Genomic DNA, 20,355 nt, shown 5'->3' with positions numbered 1-20,355 from the left:
TCAGTGACTAGTGTAGCATACATACACACTTCACGTTTTCTGCCTTCTATTCTTTGATTTACAGTAGTTGCAATGTATTTTCCAAAAAAAAGCCCACCTTTTCAGTGAAGCTCAGAGCTGGCTTCTCTCTTCTGCCACGTAATTCCTGATCACACCTGCCTAGTCCAGCAGGGCCAAAGGATCAGGGAAGCACAAAGACACTTCCAAACAAGCAAAGCCTGGCCACACATGAGGGCATGTGGAAACACAGGGACTTAGTAGTCACTGAGAAAGACTTTGTCTCTGCAGAGACTGAGGATGGGCAGTCCCTGTCCTGCTTGCCCCCGAGAAAACGACAGCCTCCATCCCACTCAAATACTTAGAGCAGGGGACACTCACTGGTGGTTTCATAACAAACAGCCCAGACACCAGTCAGTCCCAAAGCTGGTCTCAGTGTGGCTCAAAGCACAGGATGTGCTGCTAATGGATGCATGCGGCCATTAAATCAGTAAAGCAGAAATAAAAGAATTTAGGAATAAAATGAAACTTCTGCTTGAGTAAGGATTTCTGGATCAGGCATTAAATCTGCCTGGTATCTCTCTCCAGTGTCACTGCACACCTATTTTCTCCTTGTAAAGCAGAGTATTGATTTTTAAATGTTTTCATTCACACTTAGAAGCTTTCCAGGATTGGACTTCATTCTTCAATATTATCCACTGAACAGTAAAACACTGGAACAGATTGCCTGGGAGCACTACAGGGTCTACATCTCTGGGAGTCCATAAGGACAGGCTATCTGCAATGAATTTCATAGGCAGAGCTGAGCTTTCCTTGTGACAGAGGCATGGACTGGGCGACCCTTCGTGTTCCCTCCCAGCCCTTTCTCTATGGGCAGCCAAGAACACTCTGCACCTGAAACAACCAAGAAAGTTAATGTGCCCTTTGAGACAACCATAGTGTCTCAGTGGTGGAGAAGATGACAGGTTATCCTGCCTTATGTCTTCCCCCTAATATCTGGTTATCTCTGAGCTCAGCTGTAAACCATACTCTGAATTTCTCAGACCTTACCAGTTACTAATATACTGTGCAAAAGAACAGCAACTTTTCAGAAGTGAACATACACCTACAACAGTATTTCCTGGCTCCAATATTATATTGTCTTGTTCTGATACTGGCCTGTTCACTTGAGACTGGAGATACACACATACTTACTTACCCATGCACAGTTTTGAGACCATTATAACAAAATGAACAACTTCTAAAATTTGCTGCTACAGTGTTATTAAATGCAACAGTCTAACATGCAGTAACAGAGTGGAAGACTGTAGTTCCCTCACATGAGGGATATGGGACAGGATATAATAGTGCAGTCTTTGCCTATGGGCAAAGGGGGAAAATGTTGAGAGGGAGACTCATACCACCTGCAACTCTTGTCAGGTCAGCAGGTTCACTGTGTGAATCAGTGCAGTGTGGTACATCAGATGCTGGACTGCCTTTCCCTTGAAAGGCTGGATTTACTGCAGAGAAAGGTCTTCCCTGATGACACCCCCATGACACTTCTCTTTTTTCACTAACCACTTTGACCACAGATCACCAAACCTGGAGTGCCTTGCAAATAACTTTACCTACAGTGGAACATCCACAGGCAGAGAGATAACACGGATACAACCCTTCTTGTGATCCCACAGAAGAAATAAACCATGCTCTCCTCCAGTCAAGCCTCAGGCTGATTCAACACTTCACAAGACAGAGCTGAGCCCGCACCATTAAACTGCTACACCATGGGACATGTTCCCTTGTGGTCACACACATATTCCCCCTCTTTTTTTTTCTTTTTTTTTTATTAAGGGGTTTGAAGTTTTTTCTAAACCCAACCTCTACACTGCTGCAACCCGATGAGCTTTGCACCAAAATTCCTCCCTTTGTTATTTTTCCAGTGCACAATATAGCAAAAGTGTCTTTGCTCTTGCAGCAGACTGCAGAAAAACTCTTTTTGGCCACAACTCTCTCCAACTGTAGCTTCTAGGACCTGATACTAATGCAGCTGCAAGTCAAATTTGGCCCTTGCCATCAGATTTTTAGGGGCTTTCACCCCACATCCCAGGGAAGGGAACAAGCCTGGGCAGGTTTTCAGAATGGTGGCACTGCTAAGGAGTCTCTGAAAAAGAGTCCATAACCACCACAAAGGAGGGGACTAACTCAACAGCTTTTTGCCACCCATGGTAGCCAAGCCCTTGAGACACCCAACCCATATTCACCATGGGTATCAGTCATGTTTGCAGGGTTAATTTGTATAAATACAGCAAAGTGGCAAGTACTAAGAAGTGTTATCCAAGCCACAAGTGCTTATGCATATTTTATGAAGCATCTTCAACCACAGTTCAATGTATCCAAGAATACTTCTGAAAAATGGCAGATTCTGGAGGGGATTTGGAGAGGAAATAACATATAGAATAGGAGGACAGATGTTGCTAATTTATGATGCAAAGGCCTTTACTGAAAAGTGCACATTTTGCTTAAGATTCTCTACAAGCGCTATTTTAATGCTGATTTCCTCCTCTTTAGAATTTCACAAACTCTTCTCTGTAAGAACTTCAGCTTGGCTCAGAAGTTTAGCTTGGATCAAAAGCAGCATCTGTAACCAGCAATTAAATGGGGCTTCAGCATTGTGCATGTTTTTTAAAGCATATCCACTTTTTTAACAATGCCACTTGGAAAAACATGGCAAAGCTGTATGTTGGGAATGTGAGAGTGCATTTTGCCCTTCTGCTCTCCACTCTTGCCAGAGTTACCGGGACTTTTTGACCTGGGACTAAACTCAGAACAGCAACAGAGCAGGAGCCGGTGAGATGGATGGTTCCTAATACCCAATGAGGCTGGAAAACAGAAGCGAGATCATCTCTTGAAAAAATAAAAATAAAATCTAAAAAAACCTGGAATATATTGGTGCAAGTTCTTCACCAGTCACTCCTGATGCCTCAGGTACCATCACACAATCTTGCTTTTTCTATCAACAGTGAAGAGCATTTTTAACATGAGTCAGTTGGTTCTCCTCTCCTCCCTTCCCATTCTACCCCAAAAGGTTTGAAATAAAAATGAGGAAGACATGAGCCTCATGTCCCACATGCAGAAGCCTGCACAGATACTATTTTTTTCTGCGTACCAGGCCCTCCACAAGAACATGCTCTCCAAAGATGATACACGCTACAGCGCAGATTATTTTCTGCAAGGCTGCTACACCTCCAGGGGGGTCTGTGAAATCCTCTGTGTATGTAAACAGCAGTTAAAAATAAAAAAGGAGACCTGTGCACTGACTTCTGCCATTCATTTTAGACATTGCTGGATCATGCCAAAGTGCAAATGAATGGCAGACACAATTGTGTGCAGATGCTGCACTGAAAAACCTAGTATCAGTTCAGGACTTTCTCTACTGCAGGACAGCTTTTGCTCCCAAATTAAGGCACCATCTTTATTTCACACAAGGTGATACTTAAAAACAAAACAAGCAAGCAAAAAAACCTGAAACAACCTTATGGTTACATAAATCAGCAATCAAAAAATTCAAGAATTAGGGTTCCCTGTAAAACTACATTGGGAATGGAAGCACCAGGGGTTGTCACAGCTCCAACAGGAGGACATGGCTGAGGGCTGCACAGCTGCTTGGCTTCATGTTATGATACAGTCCATACACAATTAGATTTTTTCTATCAACCTTGCTAAGGGTGAGGCCAATAGGGTGCTCACTCTGGGAGCTGCAAGTCACTGCTTTGCTGGCTCCTCACCCATCAGTGCTTTGTTTCCAGCACATTGTTTGGGATGCCCCGAGCACAGGACAGCTCACTTCTTCATTGCTTTTCTTTCACCACATTGCATCCCAGAGCTCATCTAACCTTATTGGATCTTCTCTACACAGCTCTGAGTGAGGCTTCTGTCAACTCCACAGCTGGAACAAGGCAAAAGCCTAAAACCTCACCCATCATCCCAGGCACATGATTTGGGGTGCCTGAAGATCAGCTCTGTACTTCCAAAACACAACAGCATGCGCTCAAATCACAGCTGTTCCAAGCTCTTCCAAGGGTGCCTCTCAGCCCTCCTGTGAATCAGGAATGCAGAGGTGGGACCCCAAAGAACACAGAACAGCAACCAGAGACCACTGAGGCAGCATTGGCTGCCCCTATTTCCTTGGCTCAGCACATAAAATCCATAGTGAAGGCAGGGAAAGAAGTTTCATAATTCAGCAGCAATCTTTCCACCCATGGATCATTCCAGCCCAAACGATTAATGACCAGCTGAGCTAAAAGCTGCTGAAAGCCAGATCCTGAAAAGGCGCGTGGGGGTAGCAATGCTAATTATAAGTACTGCTGATGTCAGGGCTTACCGAAAGCAAAGGGGACTTCTGCTTCTTCATTAGCGCTGCCTGGGACCGTGTGCTGTCCATCACATCCCATAGCCACAGCCACATGGTCACAAGCACAACCAGTGAAGGAAGCCCTGCCTATGCCCTACACCAATTCAAACCTCTTACTGCTGCTCTAGTGCCTGTGCTATATGTGACCCTCCAGCAGCAGAAAGCTTTAGGGAGGGTCTCAACACCACCAGGCTCAGGGCTGTGCTGCAGGCACCTGGCCTATCCCACACAGCCCTTCAGCAGCTCGAGGCTGCTGTGAGCTTAGCAATACTTCTTGCTCACATATTCCCACGGTGCTTTTGGAGGAGAGTGATTACCCTGCAGAACACTATTTCACCCATCCCAAACAGAATTTATTTACCCCTTTTTTTTGTTTGTTTGTATTAATCCGATAAGTTGAAATTTCAGAACACTTGTCTCCAAAAGCACTGCATTACAAAGACATATAACAAATACCAACTGTTTATAGACCAGGTTATTTATTCCCAGTGTATCTTCCTGCTTTTACTGGCCACGTCTTTTATCAGCAATAACCAAGTACCTTTCAAGTTGACAACCTTTTTGGTTTACGGCAGGGAAATGCATCCAAGTACCTTTCAAGCCTGCTCTTGCTGCATAGAATTCAAATAGCTCAATGAACAACGTTCTTGTGAAGTTTAGTTTTGATGTGATTCACATTTTGGTTTGGGTTTTTTTGTTAATCAGTATTGTCTTAGGATGGGCTTCTTAAGGCCAAGCAAACTTTTCACAATCAACAGTGTCAATGCCAGAATCAAGCCTACCAGTCCACATATTGCCCAAAATTATAGTGTCTAAAAAGCAGAATAATCATAATCAAGGTCCAAGTAATTCTGAGATGCCAGTCCATTTTTAGTTAGCATTAAAAGGAACTGGACTTCAAGGATACAGGAGGAAAATCAGCTAATGAAGAGTGACAAAAGAAAAAATAGTTAGAGGATGACTTGGGAAGCAGCTTGCAGGGACACTCAGACTGCTGGGACCTGCAAGGGACACACACACAACTACAAGATTTCAGGGAAAGAGGAGAAAGCCTGAAAAAAACAGAGACCACATGTGTGTGTGAAGTAACAGAGAAGGAGCCTGAACACTCAAGAGCTGGACACTAGACCTGCCACATCCATTTGAGCACACAGAAGACAGTTTCACTTACACATATGGAAGAATCACAGCAGTGGAGAGAAGCCGGGCAGCTCCATGGGGTGTGCGGCCACCTCCCATACCGGCTCCCCTCCCACACCCAGATAGCACCAGGCAGGAGTCTGCCCTCCTCCTCCTCCTCCCTGCCATCCCTCCACCTCCTCACCAAAGGCTTGCTTCACATCACTCTTCCCATCATTTATTTCCTTTTGAAAGGGCTGATTCATGAGCAATAATCAGGCTTTTGTGTTTTAATGCTTTGATTGCACTCAGCCCCCTACTCTCCCCCAAGCCCCCTCCAGGTTCACCGCAGTGACACCTTCCCTTCAGATTTCCTCTCCAAGAGCCTTCATTTCTCTCCCTAATTGAATTGTTGTCATGGAAATCATTCCTCCTCTCCATCTTACTGAAAGGCTTTAAAAAAAAATAAAACCCAGCCCCCTGCTCTACCACTTTTCCAGCAATCAGCCGTGCCACGTCTCCTCCCCGAGCAGCTCCTTCTGCCAGGCCTGGAAAGCCTCGCTGCCCTTCTCCCACAGCCACGGGAGGCTCTGGGCACCAACACAATATATATCATTTTAATACATCATGAGGGTGATCACCAGATTTGCCGCACCACTTTCCTTCTCAGATGTGCAATACCCTTACAGCTCAGGAGCCATTAGCTGTCCAATGCAGAATGTAGCCACAGCCACCTGTTCTCCTCTGAATAAATATATTTATGTAAATGTGAACTATTTGGGTATTTTTCTTAAAAAAAAAGTTTCTGCTTACCATAACTGGCAGTAATTTTGCAGTCAAGAAACTCTGTTTGTTTTTCCAGGCTGGAAAGTTAATTACTGAAAATCACCCTTGATGAACTTCCAAGATGAAGGCTGCTGGCTCCAGAAACGAAGCCGGGCTGATCTGGCTCCAAAGAGAGAGGAAAAAATAATGGTGCTCAAAATATAATCCATTAAAATGCTGCGCCGGGTCCCGATGCCCTGCAGGGCAGCCGGGCTGGCTGAGGAGAGGCCGTGGCTGCCCCGCGCCGGGCACAGCCAGTTTCAGCCGGTTCCCGCCGGTTCCCGCCGGTTCCCCCGGCCCTGCCGCAGGGCAGAACTGAGCCCCACTGCGAGAAGCTGCTGGCACCTCGGGGAAAGCACGGTTAAGAAAGGGCAAAACCTGCGCAGTGTGAGGAAAAAAGTGTGAGGAACGGCGCTGCGAGCAGCCAGGCGGGAGCGGGGACAGCGGGAGGGGCGCTGGGCAGCCATGGCGGGAGAGCCGGGGAGCGCGGAGACGGAACGAGCGGCAGAGGGAGCTGTCGGGGGCTGCCCACAGCCCCCCGGTCCCCATTGCCCAGCACTGCTCAGTGGACAGAGGAAGTAAAAGGAGTTGGGAATGAAGGAGTGAAGTGCAGGCAATAAAAAGTGAGGGTTACCCTCACAGCCAGCATTGGCAGCAAAGCCTGTGCCCAAACTGGGGGCACGACAAAGCCTGAACCACCCACAATACCTTGCAGAGAGCAGCTCTACTCAACCACTACGAGATCAGTCATGTTTACCAAAAACCTGGCCTAAGGCTAGATGAAGAGGATGTTAATGTCTCATCAATACATTATACTGGATTATGCAAAGGAAGGCCGCTTTACTCTCCTCTGGAATCCCACCCACACCCATGCTCACCCAGCACCAAGTCCTGCTGAAACACACATCCACCACACTCCACATTCCCCACTCTCCTCTGTTCACCAGCGCCTCCACCCCAGCCCCAAACAAAACCACTGGGAGAAGACTCCTCAGGTAAAACAGCAAGTCATTCAACAGCTCTGATAGCAGTGATAGCACCAAACCCAGGCCACCTTCCTCGAGTCTGACTGATACAAAGACAAAACCAGAGGTCAGTGTGAGGCCAAAGACAGCTTTCAGCATTTCATAATAAACAGGGCCTGCACAGAGAACCAGGATCGAAGTACCCTCAATCCCAGGCAGGAAGGCACAAGCAGGCATTCAGCCATGACTAATACCCCAAATATTCTCAAGACAGAAAACAAGAAATCTGCTCCACGATCATTCACTGACAGAGTCCCATAAAGCTACTAATTAGAATGGTGTTTACAGTCTATATTTCATTTCGTGTGATGTTTTTACTCTGATTAGTTATTCTATCACCTGCAGAGAGCTAGTTAGCTGAATGCAAAAATGTCATTGGACTTAATCAAGTAAAGCAGCATTTCATAGAGGGAATTCAGCTAGCTCTGTCCTGCTCAGTGCTGTTACCCTGTTAATAACTTTTTCTTAAAGTTGAAAGCTAAGAGTCAAGCTAGGTCAGTGCTCAGAAGAGACACACCTGCAAGAAAATAGGTGAGCTGCAGAAAACCTGTGTATTACTGATCCTTTCTTCTGCACAAACCCCCCAGCCAGACATCACTGCTTCTGAAGGAAATACAAAGTATTTTACAGCTCATCTCCCAGGAGAAACAATGCTCCTCCCAGTGTCTTCTCACACCAAGCCATCTAGCCTACCTGAATTGCTTTGAGATTTCAAATAAGATTGGGAGGCTTTCTCTCCCACCCAGCCAGGTGCTCAAGCAGTCACAGTCTCTCACGCTGTGCCCCATATCCCACTGAGCCCTCCCTAGGATTGCTGAAGCAGCAGCATCACTTCATGTGTCTTCCCTGCACACTGTGCTGCAGAGCGCCTTTTCATCATTACATGACTTGCTGATTTTTGTCCTGCTGATAGCTACTGTAACCCCAGATCCTTTTCCTGAAGTGTGGCCTAGCCTGCTATTTGCCATTTGCAGCAATTCTTGCTCCAAGCTATCACATGGGCTTTTTATCCTTTTTTCCAGATCACCATTTCAATCTGTTCAGATTATTTTAAGAAAGTGCTCTGGTCGTTCTTCCCCAAGAATCTGCAGTCCCTCCCGACTTTATATCACCTGTCAGTTTAACAGACGTATTCTCCATTCCATTACCTAGATTGATAATGGAAATACTGAACAGAGATGGACAGGAGCCAGCCCTGCAGAGCCTCACAGATTTTCTGGGAATCCAAGATAAATGGGCTGGTCCATAAAGCCCTGACTCCTCTTTCTCCTCTCTTTTAAACACTGGTACCACTTTTACTGTTATCTTCCTTCTAAGCAACTTCCACCTCACACGCACACCCAAAGCACTCTCCTGCAGCCCTGTGCTGCAGCCAGGTCTCTGGGGCACCTAGGGCTCCAAAGACCCTGCTGAAAATACCTAAAATTGCAGTTGATGGGGAGCTCTCCCCTCTGTTAGAGGCATATGTGGGGCCTCTCACTTGCAGCGCCCTCGCTGAGAAAGCCTGGCACACCAGAAACTCTGGCCTTTTCCTGCTCAGAATTCACAACCAGCACCCTGGTTGGTAAAAGACACAAATATACTTTTGCATTAGAAAAAAAAATGTTGCTTTTTTCACCCATTTAGCTTCCTAATCACAGCTAGCCAAGCTTGAAAATGCTATCCTGCATTATGCAATAATCCACTGAGAGCAGGGGGATTTTGCATAAACTGTATGCTGTAATGAAAACCATTTCCCCCCTCCTCTGCTAGGGGGCACAAAAAAAAAAAAAAAAGAAAAAAACAACACAAAAAACAAATAAAACCTCTGTCCTCTAAGAGATGTTCACTTCTACCAGCTATTTGTTCCATTTTAGTCATTCATCTACTGACAATATTTCTGACAAAAGCAGAGCAGAAACAGCTCAATTTGCAAAGAGCTGGGCTCCGTTCACCTCTATAAAAAGCCATATACAGCTTTGCCCCATATTCCACTAAAAAAAAATAAAAATGCCTGCCTCTCCAACTGAGGGGCTGGGGTTTCTTTTTTGAAAGAAAAAAGCCATTATTTAGTTATTAGAGTGGAGAAATATCACTCTCTACAAGACACAGAGCACTGAAATGTTCTAAAATTAATAAACTGGTCTACTTGGTCCATTCTAAAATTAGAATTCATTTTTCAGAGAACCTGTATGCAAAGTTAGAGCCTGATGCAAATTAAAACAGTAATAAACACTTCAAAAACATGTTTATAATAGAAATGCTAACAAATCCTTAACTATAATGATAATGGCTTGCTAGGCAGCTCTATACTGTAAAATTAATCCTTAACATGTCTTAATTTTTTTTACACTGGGTCATTTAATAATGTGATAACTCATTTCTTTCCTCTGCCTTCATCTCTCACATTGCCATGGAGACAATTGTGAATCAGATATAAATAAAAATACTCTAACACTGTGGCACCACATGTTCTTTTGATCCGTTGCCAACAAGATTTTAAAATTACAGGAATTCACAGGAGCTCAATAATTAACAATTCATTTGCTAAGAAATCACTTATTTCTAGCCAGTTTCCTGGTGATTTGCTAACTCAGGACTGCTCACAAACATGAGCAAAAAAATTAAAAGTTCTGTATTTTCTTTCAAATACCTACCCTGCACTTCAATCAGCAACTCGGAGGCAAACAATTATTGCAGGCCAGAGCCCAAAACCCAGCACTGCATTTCCTTTTGTAGTCTCATCAGTCTCAGTGTGATTTCTAACGGGAATAAATTTTAAGGCAATTTAATTGTTTGAGCTCAGAACTCACTTACAAGGAAAATAGAAGTGTGCAGTGAACAAGTTTATTGCTAGCCTCTATTATCACAAGTGTCAAAATGAGTGCACAGATCCTTGCTTCTGTATTAGTTTAAGTACATACAGCAGTAGAAAGATTAAGATTAATTATGCATTAATGATCTTGACACCCCCTAATTGCTACCAACTGATAGAGGTCATAATCCCTGATATTATCCACATTCTCAGAAATCCTGATGCAAAACTCTCCTCCACAACAATACTGCCATGAATTTGCACAGGGGCAGGTCTGAGTCCAGCGGGTTTTTACACCAGAAGGTGCTAAATTCAAGCCTTGCTGAGGGGTGTGTGGCCTCAAGCAACTCCAGCACTCACAATGCCTTGTCACGGCCAAAATACATAACCTATAACAACTTGTAGCTCTGCAGCTCACGACATGACAGCTCTAGCGCTTCACAATTAAGGACTTCAGCTTGTTAAAGAACTCCACTGTGTGCCTAAACTTTTGAAGTCAGGGAAGAACTCCCAGTCTCAGATTTTACACAGGCTCTTATGCAACTCCAAAATTTTTATTTGCAGTTACATAAAACCCTCAGTTAAGCAGCATTATTATACCATTTACACGGTACTCTCTTCAACCTCACCAGGCATTTCCAGCCCAGCAGCCCAAGGGGAGACATGCTTCTCCACACAGCATTTTCCATCTTCCGCTGATTTAGAAGTGGAAGGGCCAGCATGGGCTGACCAAGTTATTAATCATTGCCACGTCTCTTCCATTAAAACATACAGGCTACGACTTTACAAATACCCCTGTGCGTCATGGGGAAATCTCACACATGTGAGGTCTTGTAAAAAAAAAACCCAGTTCTAATAACTATTTTGTCCAAAAGGATTCAAAGTGATTTAAGAGCTCAACTCTGACTCTCAAGAGCAACATAAGCGCTTACCTAAGGAGTTTAAATAATAGCAAGGACTCAATGGCTTAGAGCTTGCCTTCCCAATATAATTCCTGCTGTAACGGCTAATTATAATTACTGATACAGCAGGTACAGCTTGATACCAGCCCCATCCTTTTGGTGACTTAAAATGATCTGCTTCTAGAGCAGACTAGAGGAAGAAAAAAAAAGAAAGGAAAAAAGAAAAGAAAGGGGAAAAAAAAGGAATAAAGTTTACTCTTTCCCACATGAGAGCTGCTTAGGGCTGGTCCACGGGGAAATAACACACTTCGACCAGCCCCACCAGCTGTCTGCAGACGGAGAGCTTCAACAGCAGCTGCTCCAGCTTCAGCTCTGCCCTCTCCTCTGCAGTGACTCACAGGTGGACAAATTTTTGCTTTCAGAAATGGGACATCAGTGCACTTGAGGCATTTGCCCTTTCTGTTGGTACGTACAGAACAATGGCATTCAATCCCTGCTTCAAATCTGAACACTAATAAAATACAGCAGATACTAATTGGATAAAACCTAGTAGGAAAGCTATGGCTGGCAACCAGCACAGAAAGATAAACAGAGAGCACCAATTCCATTTAAGGTGAATTCAGTCTTTTGTGCCTCCTTGCCACTAGGTCCTGGTATTTTATCAAGCAAAGCAATCCAATCCATTACTGAGAAACACAACCCAAAAATGCAGGGAAACTGCATGGTGTTTGTTTTTGCACCACGGATAACACCAGCCCTGCCACCTTGGGGCAGGTGAGCAGGGATACACAGACCTGCCGCATGTGGACACACCACCCTCAGATTCCTGGGAAATGCCCAATAGGCATGGGAGGTACAGGAGGATGAAGCCCAGCTGAGAAGGAAAAAAGCAGAGGCAGAGGAAGCTCTTCCTCACTGTTTGCATAATTTGACCTAAATTACATGCTCTCACTAAGCAGCCAGGAGTGGATTTGGGGAAAGTAAGTTACTACAGGGGCTTTAGCCTCCTGCATAGCTCTGCCATAGGAAAGCTGCATAACTTGCGTATCTCTTAATGGGCAGCCTTTTGCCTACCGCCTATGCCCAATTTCTCCCTCTGATCTGGCTCAGTAGTCCAAAAATACAGTTAAAATAAAAACATGGGCATCCATATCACAAAGAGTGTCAAGGCAGGAGGGGCTTTCTTAGGTGAGGAAGAGGGCTTAATCCACAAAACAACTTTGACATTTCGCCATATTCACTGAAAAACTCTTCAACACCTACAGCCTGGCTAAGACATTTGAAAATAGAGATGAGCTTCTAATCAATATACAACCTGTCTTGAGAGAAATGCAAGGCAGAACGGTGCCATGTTATATATCCACTATCCCAGTCAGACAAATCAATGATTCACAATTTTTCTGAATGCCAAGCGGTACCATACCCTTCCCCCTCCTCACTGGTGCACAGGATTCTCAATCAGCCTGAAAATACTTCCATAATAGAATGAACCAGTCTGGTGACCTGACCTCACTGGTAATGTTTGCTACAAAATTTCACAGTTAACCCCAGCTTCAACAGCAGGGACTCATAAAAAATGCACCACACCCTGAGGAAGCTCCCATTGACGAGCAAGGCTGGCAACACCTGAAGTCCCATCTCTGGTCCCACCAACTCCAACTGTTGAGCCTGTAACCAGCCTGGAGAGGAGAAAACCTAATGGAGAAATGCACTGAGAGCTTTGGGGAGCCACAAGAAGGAAGAAACCTCAGTCCTCAGAGATGGGGGTGCTGGAGTAAAAGCTAAGTCAACAGGTCAGACAGATGTGGACAGAAGACTTCCACCACCCAAAACCTCTTTTCACCCATTAATACTTGTTCCTACAGTTTGCTCGGAAAACGGTTGCTCAAAATCAGGTTGCAACTGGGAAGCTGCCACACACAGATGCAACTACAGGAAAGGAAGGGAGGGATTCTGGGATATGTCCCCCAGAGCCACCGTCCCTCCACAGGGAAACCCATGGGACACTGGGGGCAACTCAGGGATGGAACACAGATCCGGAGGCAAACACAGCACAGGGCTTGCCTGGGCAGGAAAGTTTCAGCAGCGGAGCTGGCTCAACATACTCCAACAAAACAACTTTGTGGGAGGATTGGTGGCATCTGCCAGCCACGCTGCCCACCCCAGTTATTGCCAGCACTGCCCAGCATGGGAAAGCAAGAAGCCTCATGGTCACCCAGCCTTCAGGACTGCCCTTGGCCAGGCAGCAGGAGAGAAGACAGATGGAGCTGTCAGCTGCAGGAGTCACACCTTTTTCTGGTCAGGTGTGACTTATGATGGCTGCCTAATTTTGCAATGCTAGTTCTGCTTTATGACTGGAGAATTGAGACATGCACAGATGAAGCATCCTCTGGAATTCAAAGCCCAGCCACTGGGCAGAACTGAACGCAGATCTCTTGATCACAGTCTAATAACTTCAAACATAAGAATATCTCCTACTTTCCTCCATCCAAATACCTCAGTAATCATTAAAGATTCAAAAGGGAGCAGGAAAGCCTACACACCAATTAAATCATGTTTCACTAAAATATCATTTTTGTGATGGATGCGCTGCAATATCCCGTGTGCTCCTTCTGTGGGGTTCTGCTTTTCATCAACTGCCGTAGCATGGAGTTAATGACACACAAGTTTCCACCCTTGTTAGAATTTTGCTGCCTGCATTTGCTCACAACGGCTCGCTGTATTTATTAGTGGTTTGATAACAAAGCGGAGCACTTGTGAAACTGGCCCCAAGCTCCACTCGGTGAACTGTGAATTAACTGTAAATATAATTAGAGCCATACCTCACACTCGGGACTGGGAGAAACAGGAGGTCTGCCCCAGAGCTGTTACTACAACAGTACGCAAGTCCAGGTCTGATAAAAATAGCAGCCCCAGCTAAAAGAGCAGAATTAATTACATCAACTGTTAAAACAAGCTACACAGAGTGGTTGTTTCTCTGCTTCAAAATCGAGAGGAAATTCCTCAGCCCATCCTGCACAGTTTGAGGAATGAGTGATGGTTTGAGCACCCACAGTTGCCTCCTGCTATATTACCGATTTCCAGGAGATCTGACTTCATGAAGCACTGCTCAGTCACAGAGAAAAAATAAGCAAAAATTTTCTAAGACAGATACCCAAATTGATTTTCAAAAGAACCCATCTGCACCCTTTTAGAAAAATCCAGCCTTCTGGTAAGATGATGAACACAGCCATTGTGAGCACCCACAGCCAGCTCCTCATCAGACAGATGAGGGTCCACGACGAGGAACACGACGAGAGACAGTGCTCTTATAAACCAAGCAACAAAAGATAAGCAGGGCCACTATGGAAGGGGAAAGAAAGGTGTGAGCTGTGACAGCTGAAAAACTAAGATATTTTCAGGAAATTATGTATTGTTCACCTTGTTGGACTGGGGGGCCTTGGCAAGCAGGAGGGAAGGTGATAACAGGTTAGCAAGGACCGTAAGGGAGCAGAAGCAGCTTGAATGCAGTGAAGATCAAATGGAGTTATCCCAGAAGGGGATCCCTCAGGAAACCAAGAGCAACGGCCACAAGTGACAGTTTGGAAGACTTAGCCTGGGAGTCAGGAAGGTCTTCCCTCAGAGAATGCACAGGAACAGGCCCCAGGGAGGGGAGGAATCCTCATCCCAGGGGGTTTTGGGGCTCAGCTCAGCAAACCCACAGGTGTGCTGACCTCACATGGGCAACTGCCCTGATCCAAGCAGGATGTTGGGCTGGAAACCTCTGGAAGATACTTCCAACAAACATTTCTGCAGTGTCACGAGATACCACCTGTGTGAGATTAAATGAGATGCATTTGGTAGAGGGAGGATGCAGGAAGGTGCAGGCCATGAAGAAGAGGAAAAATAGGAGGCTGAAGCCCTGAGGATGACATGCCTTTCTACAAAAACAGCTTTTCTATGAAAACAGTCTGATCTTTTGCAAGGCAACAAGCTGAGGCCCACAGCAAAGGGGATGTGCTCAGCAAGCATGTGCACCCCTTCCCACTCAAGCTGAGGATGGATGCTCAAGACACTCTGCCATGGGGAGGACTGGCATAGAAAGCCTCCCACATCCCGCATCCTCCAGCTTCTCTGTCCCATGCAGAGACACTTCCCACCCCCAGGGCTGCAGCAACAATAGGGCATGCATCAGGGTAATGCAAACAAAACCAGGACATTGTACCCCTCTGCACATTTCTGACTTAAATCCATGATCATAAAGGCAGGCAACACGCCATAAATCGAACAAAAAGCCTTGTAACATAATGTCTCCTTGTGTTGCCTTCTCCCATAAACAAGAAGATTTATGCATTCCTGGGGCTATTAACAAGAGCCATTTGTCTTTATTTCTGCACGTAACTAATGGAGACACCAGCAACATTGATAAGCCTCGTGGGATTAATTACTAAAGCCGATTTCAAGAGGGTATCTATGGACTTGGTTTCCCTCATACCAAAGGAAACATCAAGCATTTTTCAAAGCATAGGATGAAATTTCATTTAAGAGACCAATGGCCCATGTGAGTGTAATCATTACCGAGCTCAGATGAGGCCTGGCAAAAAATTAGAAGTGTCCAAAAGGTTGACAACTTTCTCAAGTTTTCTTTAATTAGTTCATTTTACAGCTACTAAAGCAGCACAGGAATCAAATCCAACAAGGCCAAAAAAAATAAAGGCACCGGGTCCATATGGGTCCACTCTGACTTGCTGATGGCCAGAACAAAAGCGGTTCTTTTAGAACCCGGAGGAACCTGGAATTCAGGACTGCCCCCTTTCCAGGGAGAATTACATAAATAAGGAAAAAAAAAAAAAAAGGAGAGAGAAAGAAAGTAAAAAAAGAAAAAAATTCTAAAAACCCCATGGTCCCACAATAAATCAAAGGGTCAGCAGGGCTTAGTACCCTATAGTCTTATGTTTTCTATAGGTTCATCTTCCTACATACTGTGGCATAGAATAGCCAAACAAGGGGTGGAAGGACAAGGACAGACTGGAAATACTGGAGACAGTTTAAAATTTGTAAATATGAGCTTTCACCAGGATGACACAAACAAAAATGAGTCATTAACTTAATTCATTTTATGAAAAAGTCGAATAAAGGTTAATAAAAAATTAGTCATCTTTCCTTCGGTTTTTTCCTACCCATCCTACATAATTTAATTAAAACCGTGCTATGGAGTTCCAGAAGATGATTAAAAATAACCTCTCATTTTCTATTAAACTCCTTAGATTTGTACAGGAATTCCTATAAAACCTTATTAAATTTCTGTTTACCTCTGCTAAATTTCATTCTATTCTGTACATCTTTTCCTTAAGTCCAAAGGGATTTCAAGATGGGGGTGTCTTATTAAATAATATTCTTCCCCATGGCTGGCAGTCCAAACTTTAGATTAACAGTAGACCAGTGCAGGAGAACATTCACAGTGTAAAAACTCTTTAAAAAGGAACATTATTAGTTTTGCTTTTCTGAATGGGAGACAGAAAGACAGCTGAAAAGATCTTTTCTAGTTATCACTGCTGTAACTTAGCTGAAGAAGATAGGAATAAGAAGGTTGGTATGGCCGTTGTTGGGTGGGGTTTTTTTCCCAGCCTTCTTGGTATTCTAATTTCACAGCGGCGCATACAAGAATACAACCCATAGCAACTCAGTCGTTCTGCAGGCTTGCCGAAAGCTGAAAATGTTTCTTCCCAGTTTTCTCATGTTGCTGTGGAGCTACAGTACAGAGCTATGTAGCATTTATTAAAACAAGGCTAGATTGCTTTACAACAGGTAGAATATATTCAACAAAATCAAAAAAGGATCCAGAGCTTGCAGGCACATGAAACCTACTCAAAATGGTAGAGAACAGTGCTAATACCCTTACACAAGCAGATACCTCTTGCTGTCACTCTCCTTGAAAATTTCATCCAGCTAAATTCATTCCACTGTTTTTGTGTTCAGTCCATCCATGCTGAATTTCTGACAAAATCTAGACAAGTCAGAAGCCCAGAAAGGCTTGTACAATATATCTGGGTTTGTTCAAGGAGCAAGTGACCAGCAAACCTCTGACCCAGCACCCACCCTGCTGCACTTCCACCATACAAGTAGCAGGGGCCACATCTTGAAATTTGCACAAGAAAGACACAAGGGCACACACAGGCTCAAAGCCACTTGCAAAACAGCCTGTTTGGCATGTTTGCTAACACAGAAATCTACAGTAGCAGCTCAAGCAACAAAAATAGTGGTGGCTTCCCCTCCAACAACACAGTTGCCTGCTGCTGCAGGACAATGATGCCATAGCAAGGAACAGGCTTTGGGGCTGGAAGATCCAAGTCTGATGCCAACTGCTTCCTATGCAACTCTGGTCAAACATTATAAGCTTGGCTTCACTAAACCAGTTTGCTGAAGCACTGCAGATCTCAATGGGACTTAGGTGCTTAAATACCTTATTGGACCTTAGGTTTATTCCATGCTGCTTCTTTCATCTCATGGGAATACATCATCGCTTCCCAGGGAAGATGGGAGAAGTCATCTTTAAACATCCAACTACACATGCTCATGTGGGATGGGAGGCCGACCTGGCACATGTCAAATGTCCTCACCACCAAGGCTTAAAAAACCTAAACCTACAAGGGCAAAAAAAGCCCCTCCAGGAGCGGTGCCAAGGTCTTTCCTGGCCTGTGGCCGCCTGCCTCCACAGAACAAGATTGATGCACCGGCAGAATATGCCATTTTGAAACTAATTGCACAACAAGAAAAGATTCTTTAATATCATGCATCCAATCCTAGGGGGAACAATTACTAGGAGATAAAAAGAAGAGAGGGAAGAAAAAAGAAAACAACTTCTGTGTGCAGAAGATAGATGTACACAGTTTCTACATTTCATTAGGAAAGCCTTCTGTGGGTTTGACAGTCACCTTGAGCAGCATTAAGGAGGGAAAGGAGGAGTCAGTAAACATTCAGGAGTGTAACATAGCAGTTCTGCCCTCAGGTAACTGTGCTGCCATTAAAGGCAAAATCTAATAAGAACTCATTCTGGCTTGCAAGCCAGAAAAGCCTTCAATAATCAATTAAACTGTAGGCTACGACTGCAGCTGCTTCCACGTACATGGACCACTCAAGTCTGGGTCCTTCATCAGTTTTCTGAGATCAATATGCATCAATGCATATTTGTCAGGCACATATCCATCATTCCTAAAGGCTGCAATCGGACACAAGTGCCCTGAGCATGTAACAGGAACCATCTCATCTTTTTTTTTTTTTTTGCAAAGCCAAGACAACATTTGACTTGTTCCCTAAGAATAGGGCACAAGGACTGAAGATAAACTTTTTTATTTAGAAGGATCACCAAGTAACATGAAAGGGCCTTGTATTCTTTAAGACCAGGGCTCACAATCCCAGCTATTATCTGTATGCAAAAGATCTTACAGCAGGTGTCAAACTGCCATGGGACTCCGTTCCCCCCCAATTTTATTGCCACCAAACCTTGCTTATCTTTCCATCCTAACATAAGATTTTCTTTTCTGAATAGAATGGAATAATTCCTAATTTGAATTCCACTGCACAACAGAAACAGCCTGTAAAATCTTAAAAAGAAGCCAGTTCCCTCTAGCAGAATAGAAGATATATTAGCCTTCAGGACTGTATAGAGCAGAACATAAAATTAAAATAACAGACATCATAGAGTTTGATAGCATCTTCCAATCTCAAAGATCTCAAAATACATTACTAACTGCAACAGCCATTGCTCTGTTAGACAACTGCACATCTCTAAAGTGAACCATATATTCAAGAGAGGAGTTTAAAAGTCTTTATGTAAATGGGAAGTACTTTGTTGATCCACAAAACACTACCAGCTCTGGGAGGGAGCACAGCAGCACTACACAAAGGTCATAACATTCACCATAGGTGTGCCTGTTACTCCAGCTCAGTTTAGACAGCAAGAGTAAATTAGCATTTACTCTCTCACCAGCAGAGAAACATCATCCCATAAATGCATTTTCATCAGCTTTATGTAATCCAGGATCTTCATTTTCTTTGCTCTCCCCGGTACTTAATGCTTAAAGAACATATTCTGTGGTTAAAAATTGGTATTGCTATAAAGTAACGCAATAATAATATCTTTTTTCAAGCCAACTCCCACAGGCACCTCACTAGATGGCTTAATCGAAAATGATAGTTAATAGTTGCCTCAGTGTTTTCATTAGTGGCTACTTTTTTTTTTTTTTTTAAGTTTTAGTTTTTATGGAGATGAAAAGAAAGCAAGTACAATCTGTTCTAAAATGTTTTTGAAGTTGCCAGTTCAGTGTTGTTGATTCAAAGCAGTCCAATAGACTCTTTTTTTTTTAACTCTTATTTCTTTTTTTATTATGTACCTTTTAAAAACAAGCTTGGTTTATCCTTTATCCTCTTTCTGCAGACACAGGAGAGTCAGATCTATACTCAATATCCAACTTCCACAAAGAAAAACCTCATTCTAAGAGATTTTTTTTTTTAAATGCAAAACCTAGAATTCAATTTTTTGGTCTCTCAAATACCTCCTGATGCTGATAAACAGGAACATAATCCAATCAAAATAAGTGTCTTGAATCCTCACAGCTAAATTCCAATTTCTGTGCAAATTTCAAACATTGCCCTCCAGTCCCAAGAGTTGCACAAGCAGATAGTAAAGACAGTGACCCGATTTGTTCTGCCAAGTATATAACATGTCGTAAAATATTGCAGAGGAAAGCACAAAATTAGTGATTCCAGCACCTTCATAATCAATGGCAAAAACCCACAGGACTCTCCCTAGCTGCCAAGCAGGTCTCCAAACCCTAACATTTTCTTTATGAGAGCTTGTTTTCCAAGTCATTAATTTGTCAACATTTTACAGTATTTCATAACTACAGAAGAACAGCAAACTAAGGCATCTTGAAATCAGAAGCCCAAAGACTTCTTATCCATTACAACCCATAGGAAACAGCTGGCTTTCTCCTAAACCTCCACCACAGAACAGCACTGCACTCCAGCCCGTACACAAACTAATGCAGTTCGAAGCCAGAAGGTGGGTATGCCTTGCTTTCACTGCTCAGCAATAAGCACCCTCTCTTTTTCCCAGGGATGGAAGCAGACTTCAATAGAGGAAAACATCAGGCTGAAAAAATCTGGTTGAAGTCAGAGACACTGAGCACTTGAGCATCCATGAAGTCATTGCAAGGATCCTCCAGCAACAAAGAAAAGGAACTCAGCATCCTGCAGGACTGAGCTTGACTCCTAAAGAGTTAGACACGCTTTTGAAGATCCAGTCCTTATGCAGCCATCCTG

The 20,355-nt window shown here is 43.9% G+C and overlaps 1 protein-coding gene across 4 annotated transcripts in view; it reads right to left on the bottom strand.

Annotated features, from left to right (window-relative positions):
- The window catches only part of TMEM132B (transmembrane protein 132B), a 259,209-nt gene that overhangs the window by 210,216 nt on the left and 28,638 nt on the right, over positions 1-20,355 (bottom strand). Inside the window, exon 2 of one of the 4 annotated variants that reach the window (XM_080390920.1) lies at positions 6,320-6,451. The exons of 2 other annotated variants lie outside the window; for them this stretch is intronic. The gene's annotated coding sequence lies outside the window, so the exon portion shown is untranslated. Of the gene's footprint in view, positions 1-6,319; positions 13,346-20,355 lie in introns of those variants that run through there. One more of the 4 variants, XM_080390919.1, reaches the window with a different exon arrangement.

The sequence above is a fragment of the Falco punctatus genome (assembly GCF_963210335.1).
Source record: "Falco punctatus genome assembly, chromosome: 1".
NCBI classification, from domain to species: domain Eukaryota; kingdom Metazoa; phylum Chordata; class Aves; order Falconiformes; family Falconidae; genus Falco; species Falco punctatus.
Note: the sequence above shows the minus strand (reverse complement) of the source record. Positions and strands in the feature narration are given on the sequence as shown.